We start from the raw sequence: 11,694 nt of genomic DNA, 5'->3' as shown, positions 1-11,694 counted from the left end.
TAACCAGTTAATAAACCAAGACCTTTTGTAAAACCTGTGTCCGGTCATTGGAGTCTTCAGTCCCCCGCTACAAATTCTCTTACAGTCAGAAGAGAAAGGAAATTTGATTAATTAAATAAGTACTTAATTAATCGCTAATAATTAAATAACTCCTCAATTTATTGATTAATCAAAAAAAAAATACCGTTTTTGACAAAGGACTTGTTCACTATTGTGCCGAAATTTCAGCTTCCTAGCTCAAAGGATGGCTGAGATATCGCCCAGACAAACAAACAAGAAAACAAGAAAGAAAGCAAGAAACCAGAGTGAAAACTGAGTACTCCCTTTCAGCGTGCGTCACTGCCGAGCCCCCTTTGGTGCCCGGCAATGACGATTTGCAATGCCTGGATATGGCATAGGAAAGGAGCGGTGGACAACAAGTACAAATACATTCAAAGTACACCGCCCCATGCCAAATAATTAAATATGCTGCAGCGCGGCATTGCCGGGGCGCCTCCGGCGCCCGGCAATACCGCAGTGCAGCTCATTGAGGCTGCATTGGGAGTGAAAGGTGTACACTAATTGATTGATTAATTGTATAATTAAAATCAATAAAAGATTATCACAAAATATTTTCATAATCAATTGGCTAATCGCATAACTAAACCACTAGTGCTTCATCCGAAGATGTATCTTTTAGAAATTTAATTAAATAAGTCATTTATAAAAAATTAAATAATTAATTGATTACTCAATAAATAATTAATCGATTAATCAATAAATAATTAATAGATGAAATGATTAATCAATAAATCAAAAATATCCTTGATCACTCATGTCCAAATATTAGCTTCCCAGTTCAAAAGGTGCCTGAGATATTGGCCAAATGAGAAAGAAAATAAATAAATGATTAATAATGAAAATAAATAAATAATAATCATAAAAAAATTAAATTATTAATCAATTTGGTCAGAGAACACATAAAATACCACTATTTCATCAGAATCTGTAACTTAAAAAAAAAAAAAAAATTCTCATTAATCGAATAATTAAATAATTAATCGATTAATTGATTAATTAATAAATCAAAAATATCCTTCGCAGCCAAATCACCTGGTCATTGGCATGTCCAAATATCAGCTTCCTAACTCAAAAGGTGCCTGAGTTAATGGTCAGAAGAGAAAGGAAATTTGATTAATTAAATAAGTACTTAATTAATCGCTAATAATTAAATAACTCCTCAATTTATTGATTAATCAAAAAAAATATATATCGTTTTTGACAAAGGACTTGCTCACTATTGTGCTGAAATTTCAGCTTCCTAGCTCAAAGGATGGCTGAGATATCGTCCGGACAACCAAGAAACAAGAAAACAAGAAAGAAAACAAACAAGTACACATACATTCAAAGTACACTGCCCCCATGCCAAATAATGAAATATCCTACAGCGCGGCATTACCGGGGCGCCTCTGGCGCCCGGCAATACCGCAGTGCAGCTCATTGAGGCTGCATTGGGAGGGAGAGGTGTACACTCATTGATTGATTAATTGTATAATTAAAATCAATAAAAGATTATCACAAAATATTTTCATAATCAATTGGCTAATCGCATAACTAAACCACTAGTGCTTCATCCGAAGATGTATCTTTTAGAAATTTAATTAAATAAGTCATTTATAAAAAATTAAATAATTAATTGATTACTCAATAAATAATTAATCGATTAATCAATAAATAATTTTTTTTTTTTTTTTTTTTTTTTTTTTTTTTTAATACAAGGTCGAGGCTCGTGAAAGAGCGAACATTAATCACACAGAAAGACAAACCGACACATAAAACATATAACATAGGGAGCGGTAGACAAGATGGGGAGAGAGGGGGAAGGACACAAACACAACATTTGAGAGCAGGGACCGAGAGACATGGAGACATCGAGAGATCTGAGAGAGGGCGAGGGCTTGGGGGGGGGGGGGGCGTGGGAAGGGGGCGGTGGGAGAGGTATAAAACATATGGACACTGCCAGGACTTCCAGGAAAGAAGTTGGAATTTCAAACAAGGTGGATCTGGGGTGAATTAGCGGGGGTAGAAAAGATCAAGGTTTTGGATGGGGGAAGATAAGAGATGGTGGTGAACAGCTGTTTTAAAGACCTGGAGGGAGGAGTGGGATTGAAGGGAGTGAGGGAGTTTGTTCCAGAGGCGGGAGAAAAGAGGAATGAAAGAGTGAAGGTGAGCAGAGAGCCGAGATTTCGGCAGTTTAACCATCAGAGGGTTGCTGGCAGATCTTGTGCGACCTGTAGGAATATTTGGGGGACAGAGCACAGAGAGAGCTGGGGGTGCAAGGCCGGAGAGGAGTCGGTAGAAGACAGAAAGACCACCTACCTGCCTGCGGTGAGTGAGTGAAAGGCCCTCAGAGATAGCTTCATCGCGGGAGATTCCAATAATTCTGAAAGCTTTGGTTTCAACAGCGTGAAGCCGAGCTAGGTGTGAGGCAGGAGCACCGGCCCATAGGGGAGAACAGTATTCCATTGAGCTGCGGATGAAAGCCTTGTATGTGGTGAGGAGCTCAGGTGTGCCGAATTAATAGATGAAATGATAAATCAATAAATCAAAAATATCCTTGATAGCCACATCACTTGGTCACTCATGTCCAAATATTAGCTTCCCAGCTCAAAAGGTGCCTGAGATATTGGCCAAATGAGAAAGAAAATAAATAAATGATTAATAATGAAAATAAATAAATAATAATCATAAAAAAATTAAATTATTAATCAATTTGGTCAGAGAACACATAAACTACCACTATTTCATCAGAATCTGTAACTAAAAAAAAAAATTTTTTATGTCATTAATCAAATAATTAAATAATTAATCGATTAATTGATTAATTCATAAATCAAAAATATTCTTTGCAGCCAAATCACCTGGTAATTGGCATGTCCAAATATCAGCTTCCTAACTCAAAAGGTGCCTCAGTTAATGGTCAGAAGAGAAAGGAAATTTTATTAATTAAATAAGTACTTAATTAATCGCTAATAATTAAATAACTCCTCAATTTATTGATTAATCAAAAAAAAAATACCGTTTTTGACAAAGGACTTGCTCACTATTGTGCCGAAATTTCAGCTTCCTAGCTCAAAGGATGGCTGAGATATCGTCCGGACAACCAAGAAACAATAAAACAAGAAAGAAAACAAACAAGTACACATACATTCAAAGTACACCGCCCCATGCCAAATAATTAAATATGCTGCAGCGCGGCATTGCCGGGGCGCCTCTGGCGCCCGGCAATACCGCAGTGCAGCTCATTGAGGCTGCATTGGGAGGGAGAGGTGTACACTAATTGATTGATTAATTGTATAATTAAAATCAATAAAAGATTATCACAAAATATTTTCATAATCAATTGGCTAATCGCATAACTAAACCACTAGTGCTTCACCTGAAGATGTATCTTTTAGAAATTTAATTAAATAAGTCATTTATAAAAAATTAAATAATTCATTGATTACTCAATAAATAATTAATCGATTAATCAATAAATACTTAATAGATGAAATGATTAATCAATAAATCAAAAATATCCTTGATAGCCACATCACTTGGTCACTCATGTCCAAATATTAGCTTCCCAGCTCAAAAGGTGCCTGAGATATTGGCCAAATGAGAAAGAAAATAAATAAATGATTAATAATGAAAATAAATAAATAATAATCATAAAAAAATTAAATTATTAATCAATTTGGTCAGAGAACACATAAACTACCACTATTTCATCAGAATCTGTAACTTTAAAAAAAAAAAAATTTTTGTCATTAATCGAATAATTAAATAATTTATCGATTAATTGATTAATTAATAAATCAAAAATATCCTTTGCAGCCAAATCACCTGGTCATTGGCATGTCCAAATATCAGCTTCCTAACTCAAAAGGTGCCTGAGTTAATAATGGTCAGAAGAGAAATGAAATTTAATTAATTAAATAAGTACTTAATTAAACGCTAATAATTAAATAACTCCTCAATTAATTGATTATTCAAAAAACAAAAAATACCGTATTTGACAAAGGACTTGCTCACTACTGTGCCGAAATTTCAGCTTCCTAGCTCAAAGGATGGCTGAGATATCGTCCGGACAACCAAGAAAGAAAACAAACAAGAAAACAAGTACACATACATTCAAAGTACACCGCCCCATGCCAAATAATTAAATATGCTGCAGCGCGGCATTGCCGGGGCGCCTCCGGCGCCCGGCAATACCGCAGTGCAGCTCATTGAGGCTGCATTGGGAGGGAGAGGTGTACACTAATTGATTGATTAATTGTATAATTAAAATCAATAAAAGACAAGTACACATACATTCAAAGTACACCGCCCCATGCCAAATAATTAAATATGCTGCAGCGCGGCATTGCCGGGGCGCCTCCGGCGCCCGGCAATACCGCAGTGCAGCTCATTGAGGCTGCATTGGGAGGGAGAGGTGTACACTAATTGATTGATTAATTGTATAATTAAAATCAATAAAAGATTATCACAAAATATTTTCATAATCAATTGGCTAATCGCATAACTAAACCAGTAGTGCTTCATCCGAAGATGTATCTTTTAGAAATTTAATTAAATAAGTCATTTATAAAAAATTAAATAATTAATTGATTACTCAATAAATAATTAATCGATTAATCAATAAATACTTAATAGATGAAATGATTAATCAATAAATCAAAAATATCCTTGATAGCCACATCACTTGGTCACTCATGTCCAAATATTAGCTTCCCAGCTCAAAAGGTGCCTGAGATATTGGCCAAATGAGAAAGAAAATAAATAAATGATTAATAATGAAAATAAATAAATAATAATCATAAAAAAATTAAATTATTAATCAATTTGGTCAGAGAACACATAAACTACCACTATTTCATCAGAATCTGTAACTTAAAAAAAAAAAATTTTTTTGTCATTAATCGAATAATTAAATAATTAATCGATTAATTGATTAATTAATAAATCAAAAATATCCTTTGCAGCCAAATCACCTGGTCATTGGCATGTCCAAATATCAGCTTCCTAACTCAAAAGGTGCCTGAGTTAATAATGGTCAGAAGATAAATGAAATTTAATTAATTAAATAAGTACTTAATTAAACGCTAATAATTAAATAACTCCTCAATTAATTGATTATTCAAAAAACAAAAAATACCGTATTTGACAAAGGACTTGCTCACTACTGTGCCGAAATTTCAGCTTCCTAGCTCAAAGGATGGCTGAGATATCGTCCGGACAACCAAGAAAGAAAGAAAACAAGAAAACAACCAGAGTGAAAACTGAGTACTCTCTTTCAGCGTGCGTCACTGCCGAGCCCCCTTCGGTGCCCAGCAATGACGATTTGCAATGCCTGGAGATGGCATAGGAAAGGTGCGGTGTACAATTATCACAAAATATTTTCATAATCAATTGGCTAATCGCATAACTAAACCAGTAGTGCTTCATCCGAAGATGTATCTTTTAGAAATTTAATTAAATAAGTCATTTATAAAAAATTAAATAATTAATTGATTACTCAATAAATAATTAATCGATTAATCAATAAATACTTAATAGATGAAATGATTAATCAATAAATCAAAAATATCCTTGATAGCCACATCACTTGGTCACTCATGTCCAAATATTAGCTTCCCAGCTCAAAAGGTGCCTGAGATATTGGCCAAATGAGAAAGAAAATAAATAAATGATTAATAATGAAAATAAATAAATAATAATCATAAAAAAATGAAATTATTAATCAATTTGGTCAGAGAACACATAAACTACCACTATTTCATCAGAATCTGTAACTTAAAAAAAAAAAATTTTTTTGTCATTAATCGAATAATTAAATAATTAATCGATTAATTGATTAATTAATAAATCAAAAATATCCTTTGCAGCCAAATCACCTGGTCATTGGCATGTCCAAATATCAGCTTCCTAACTCAAAAGGTGCCTGAGTTAATAATGGTCAGAAGATAAATGAAATTTAATTAATTAAATAAGTACTTAATTAAACGCTAATAATTAAATAACTCCTCAATTAATTGATTATTCAAAAAACAAAAAATACCGTATTTGACAAAGGACTTGCTCACAACTGTGCCGAAATTTCAGCTTCCTAGCTCAAAGGATGGCTGAGATATCGTCCGGACAACCAAGAAAGAAAACAAACAAGTACACATACATTCAAAGTACACCGCCCCATGCCAAATAATTAAATATGCTGCAGCGCGGCATTGCCGGGGCGCCTCTGGCGCCCGGCAATACCGCAGTGCAGCTCATTGAGGCTGCATTGGGAGGGAGGGGTGTACACTAATTGATTGATTAATTGTATAATTAAAATCAATAAAAGATTATCACAAAATATTTTCATAATCAATTGGCTAATCGCATAACTAAACCACTAGTGCTTCATCCGAAGATGTATCTTTTAGAAATTTAATTAAATAAGTCATTTATAAAAAATTAAATAATTAATTGATTACTCAATAAATAATTAATCGATTAATCAATAAATAATTAATAGATGAAATGATTAATCAATAAATCAAAAATATCCTTGATAGCCACATCACTTGGTCACTCATGTCCAAATATTAGCTTCCCAGCTCAAAAGGTGCCTGAGATATTGGCCAAATGAGAAAGAAAATAAATAAATGATTAATAATGAAAATAAATAAATAATAATCATAAAAAAATTAAATTATTAATCAATTTGGTCAGAGAACACATAAACTACCACTATTTCATCAGAATCTGTAACTTTAAAAAAAAAAAATTTTTTGTCATTAATCGAATAATTAAATAATTAATCGATTAATTGATTAATTAATAAATCAAAAATATCCTTTGCAGCCAAATCACCTGGTCATTGGCATGTCCAAATATCAGCTTCCTAACTCAAAAGGTGCCTGAGTTAATAATGGTCAGAAGAGAAATGAAATTTAATTAATTAAATAAGTACTTAATTAAACGCTAATAATTAAATAACTCCTCAATTAATTGATTATTCAAAAAACAAAAAATACCGTATTTGACAAAGGACTTGCTCACTACTGTGCCGAAATTTCAGCTTCCTAGCTCAAAGGATGGCTGAGATATCGTCCGGACAACCAAGAAAACAAACAAGAAACCAGAGTGAAAACTGAGTACTCTCTTTCAGCGTGCGTCACTGCCGAGCCCCCTTTGGTGCCCGGCAATGACGATTTGCAATGCCTGGAGATGGCATAGGAAAGGAGCGGTGTACAACAAACAAACAAGAAACCAGAGTGAAAACTGAGTACTCTCTTTCAGCGTGCGTCACTGCCGAGCCCCCTTTGGTGCCCGGCAATGACGATTTGCAATGCCTGGAGATGGCATAGGAAAGGAGCGGTGTACAATACCGTATTTGACAAAGGACTTGCTCACTACTGTGCCGAAATTTCAGCTTCCTAGCTCAAAGGATGGCTGAGATATCGTCCGGACAACCAAGAAAGAAAACAAACAAGTACAGATACATTCAAAGTACACCGCCCCATGCCAAATATTTAAATATGCTGCAGCGCGGCATTGCCGGCGCGCCTCCGGCGCCCGGCAATACCGCAGTGCAGCTCATTGAGGCTGCATTGGGAGGGAGAGGTGTACACTAATTGATTGATTAATTGTATAATTAAAATCAATAAAAGATTATCACAAAATATTTTCATAATCAATTGGCTAATCGCATAACTAAACCACTAGTGCTTCATCCGAAGATGGATCTTTTAGAAATCTAATTAAATAAGTCATTTATAAAAAATTAAATAATTAATTGATTACTCAATAAATAATTAATCGATTAATCAATAAATAATTAATAGATGAAATGATTAATCAATAAATCAAAAATATCCTTGATAGCCACATCACTTGGTCACTCATGTCCAAATATTAGCTTCCCAGCTCAAAAGGTGCCTGAGATATTGGCCAAATGAGAAAGAAAATAAATAAATGATTAATAATGAAAATAAATAAATAATTATCATAAAAAAATTAAATTATTAATCAATTTGGTCAGAGAACACATAAACTACCACTATTTCATCAGAATCTGTAACCTAAAAAAAAAAAAAATTTTGGTCATTAATCGAATAATTAAATAATTAATCGATTAATTGATTAATTAATAAATCAAAAATATCCTTTGCAGCCAAATCACCTGGTCATTGGCATGTCCAAATATCAGCTTCCTAACTCAAAAGGTGCCTGAGTTAATGGTCAGAAGAGAAAGGAAATTTGATTAATTAAATAAGTACTTAATTAATCGCTAATAATTAAATCACTCCTCAATTTATTGATTAATCAAAAAAAAAAAACCGTTTTTGACAAAGGACTTGCTCACTACTGTGCCGAAATTTCAGCTTCCTAGCTCAAAGGATGGCTGAGATATCGCCCGGACAACCAAGAAAGAAAGAAAACAAGAAAGAAAACAAACAAGTACACATACATTCAAAGTACACCGCCCCATGCCAAATAATTAAATATGCTGCAGCGCGGCATTGCCGGGGCGCCTCCGGCGCCCGGCAACACCGCAGTGCAGCTCATTAAGGCTGCATTGGGAGGGAGAGGTGTACACTAATTGATTGATTAATTGTATAATTAAAATCAATAAAAGATTATCACAAAATATTTTCATAATCAATTGGCTAATCGCATAACTAAACCACTAGTGCTTCATCCGAAGATGTATCTTTTAGAAATTTAATTAAATAAGTCATTTATAAAAAATTAAATAATTAATTGATTACTCAATAAATAATTAATCGATTAATCAATAAATAATTAATAGATGAAATGATTAATCAATAAATCAAAAATATCCTTGATAGCCACATCACTTGGTCACTTATGTCCAAATATTAGCTTCCCAGCTCAAAAGGTGCCTGAGATATTGGCCAAATGAGAAAGAAAATAAATAAATGATTAATAATGAAAATAAATAAATAATAATCATAAAAAAATTAAATTGGTAATCAATTTGGTCAGAGAACACATAAACTACCACTATTTCATCAGAATCTGTAACTTAAAAAAAAAAATTTTTTGGGTCATTAATCGAATAATTAAATAATTAATCGATTAATTGATTAATTAATAAATCAAAAATATCCTTTGCAGCCAAATCACCTGGTCATTGGCATGTCCAAATATCAGCTTCCTAACTCAAAAGGTGCCTGAGTTAATAATGGTCAGAAGAGAAATGAAATTTAATTAATTAAATAAGTACTTAATTAAACGCTAATAATTAAATAACTCCTCAATTAATTGATTATTCAAAAAACAAAAAATACCGTATTTGACAAAGGACTTGCTCACGACTGTGCCGAAATTTCAGCTTCCTAGCTCAAAGGATGGCTGAGATATCGTCCGGACAACCAAGAAAGAAAACAAACAAGTACACATACATTCAAAGTACACCGCCCCATGCCAAATAATTAAATATGCTGCAGCGCGGCATTGCCGGGGCGCCTCCGGCGCCCGGCAATACCGCAGTGCAGCTCATAGAGGCTGCATTGGGAGGGAGAGGTGTACACTAATTGATTGATTAATTGTATAATTAAAATCAATAACAGATTATCACAAAATATTTTCATAATCAATTGGCTAATCGCATAACTAAACCACTAGTGCTTCATCCGAAGATGTATCTTTTAGAAATTTAATTAAATAAGTCATTTATAAAAAATTAAATAATTAATTGATTACTCAATAAATAATTAATCGATTAATCAATAAATAATTAATAGATGAAATGATTAATCAATAAATCAACAAGTACACATACATTCAAAGTACACCGCCCCATGCCAAATAATTAAATATGCTGCAGCGCGGCATTGCCGGGGCGCCTCCGGCGCCCGGCAATACCGCAGTGCAGCTCATTGAGGCTGCATTGGGAGGGAGAGGTGTACACTAATTGATTGATTAATTGTATAATTAAAATCAATAAAAGATTATCACAAAATATTTTCATAATCAATTGGCTAATCGCATAACTAAACCACTAGTGCTTCATCCGAAGATGTATCTTTTAGAAATTTAATTAAATAAGTCATTTATAAAAAATTAAATAATTAATTGATTACTCAATAAATAATTAATCGATTAATCAATAAATAATTAATAGATGAAATGATTAATCAATAAATCAAAAATATCCTTGATAGCCACATCACTTGGTCACTTATGTCCAAATATTAGCTTCCCAGCTCAAAAGGTGCCTGAGATATTGGCCAAATGAGAAAGAAAATAAATAAATGATTAATAATGAAAATAAATAAATAATAATCATAAAAAAATTAAATTGGTAATCAATTTGGTCAGAGAACACATAAACTACCACTATTTCATCAGAATCTGTAACTTAAAAAAAAAATTTTTTTGGGTCATTAATCGAATAATTAAATAATTAATCGATTAATTGATTAATTAATAAATCAAAAATATCATTTGCAGCCAAATCACCTGGTCATTGGCATGTCCAAATATCAGCTTCCTAACTCAAAAGGTGCCTGAGTTAATGGTCAGAAGAGAAAGGAAATTTAATTAATTAAATAAGAACTTAATTAATCGCTAATAATTAAATAACTCCTTAATTTATTGATTAATCAAAAAAAAAAAAATACCGTTTTTGACAAAGGACTTTCTCACTATTGTGCCAAAATTTCAGCTTCCTAGCTCAAAGGATGGCTGAGATATCGCCCGGACAACCAAGAAAGAAAACAAACAAACAAACAAACAAGAAAACAAACAAACAAACAAGAAACCAGAGTGAAAACTGAGTACTCTCTTTCAGCGTGCGTCACTGCCGAGCCCCCTTCGGTGCCCAGCAATGACGATTTGCAATGCCTGGAGATGGCATAGGAAAGGAGCGGTGTACAACAAGTACACATACATTCAAAGTACACCGCCCCATGCCAAATAATTAAATATGCTGCAGCGCGGCATTGCCGGGGCGCCTCTGGCGCCCGGCAATACCGCAGTGCAGCTCATTAAGGCTGCATTGGGAGGGAGGGGTGTACACTAATTGATTGATTAATTGTATAATTAAAATCAATAAAAGATTATCACAAAATATTTTCATAATCAATTGGCTAATCGCATAACTAAACCACTAGTGCTTCATCCGAAGATGTATCTTTTAGAAATTTAATTAAATAAGTCATTTATAAAAAATTAAATAATTAATTGATTACTCAATAAATAATTAATCGATTAATCAATAAATAATTAATAGATGAAATGATTAATCAATAAATCAAAAATATCCTTGATAGCCACATCACTTGGTCACTCATGTCCAAATATTAGCTTTCCAGCTCAAAAGGTGCCTGAGATATTGGCCAAATGAGAAAGAAAATAAATAAATGATTAATAATGAAAATAAATAAATAATAATCATAAAAAAATTAAATTATTAATCAATTTGGTCAGAGAACACATAAACTACCACTATTTCATCAGAATCTGTAACTTTAAAAAAAAAATTTTTTTTGTCATTAATCGAATAATTAAATAATTAATCGATTAATTGATTAATTAATAAATCAAAAATATCCTTTGCAGCCAAATCACCTGGTCATTGGCATGTCCAAATATCAGCTTCCTAACTCAAAAGGTGCCTGAGTTAATAATGGTCAGAAGAGAAATGAAATTTAATTAATT

Source organism: Myxine glutinosa, unplaced genomic scaffold (genome assembly GCF_964187855.1).
Source record: "Myxine glutinosa unplaced genomic scaffold, kmMyxGlut1.1 SCAFFOLD_227, whole genome shotgun sequence".
NCBI classification, from domain to species: domain Eukaryota; kingdom Metazoa; phylum Chordata; class Myxini; order Myxiniformes; family Myxinidae; genus Myxine; species Myxine glutinosa.
Note: the sequence above shows the minus strand (reverse complement) of the source record.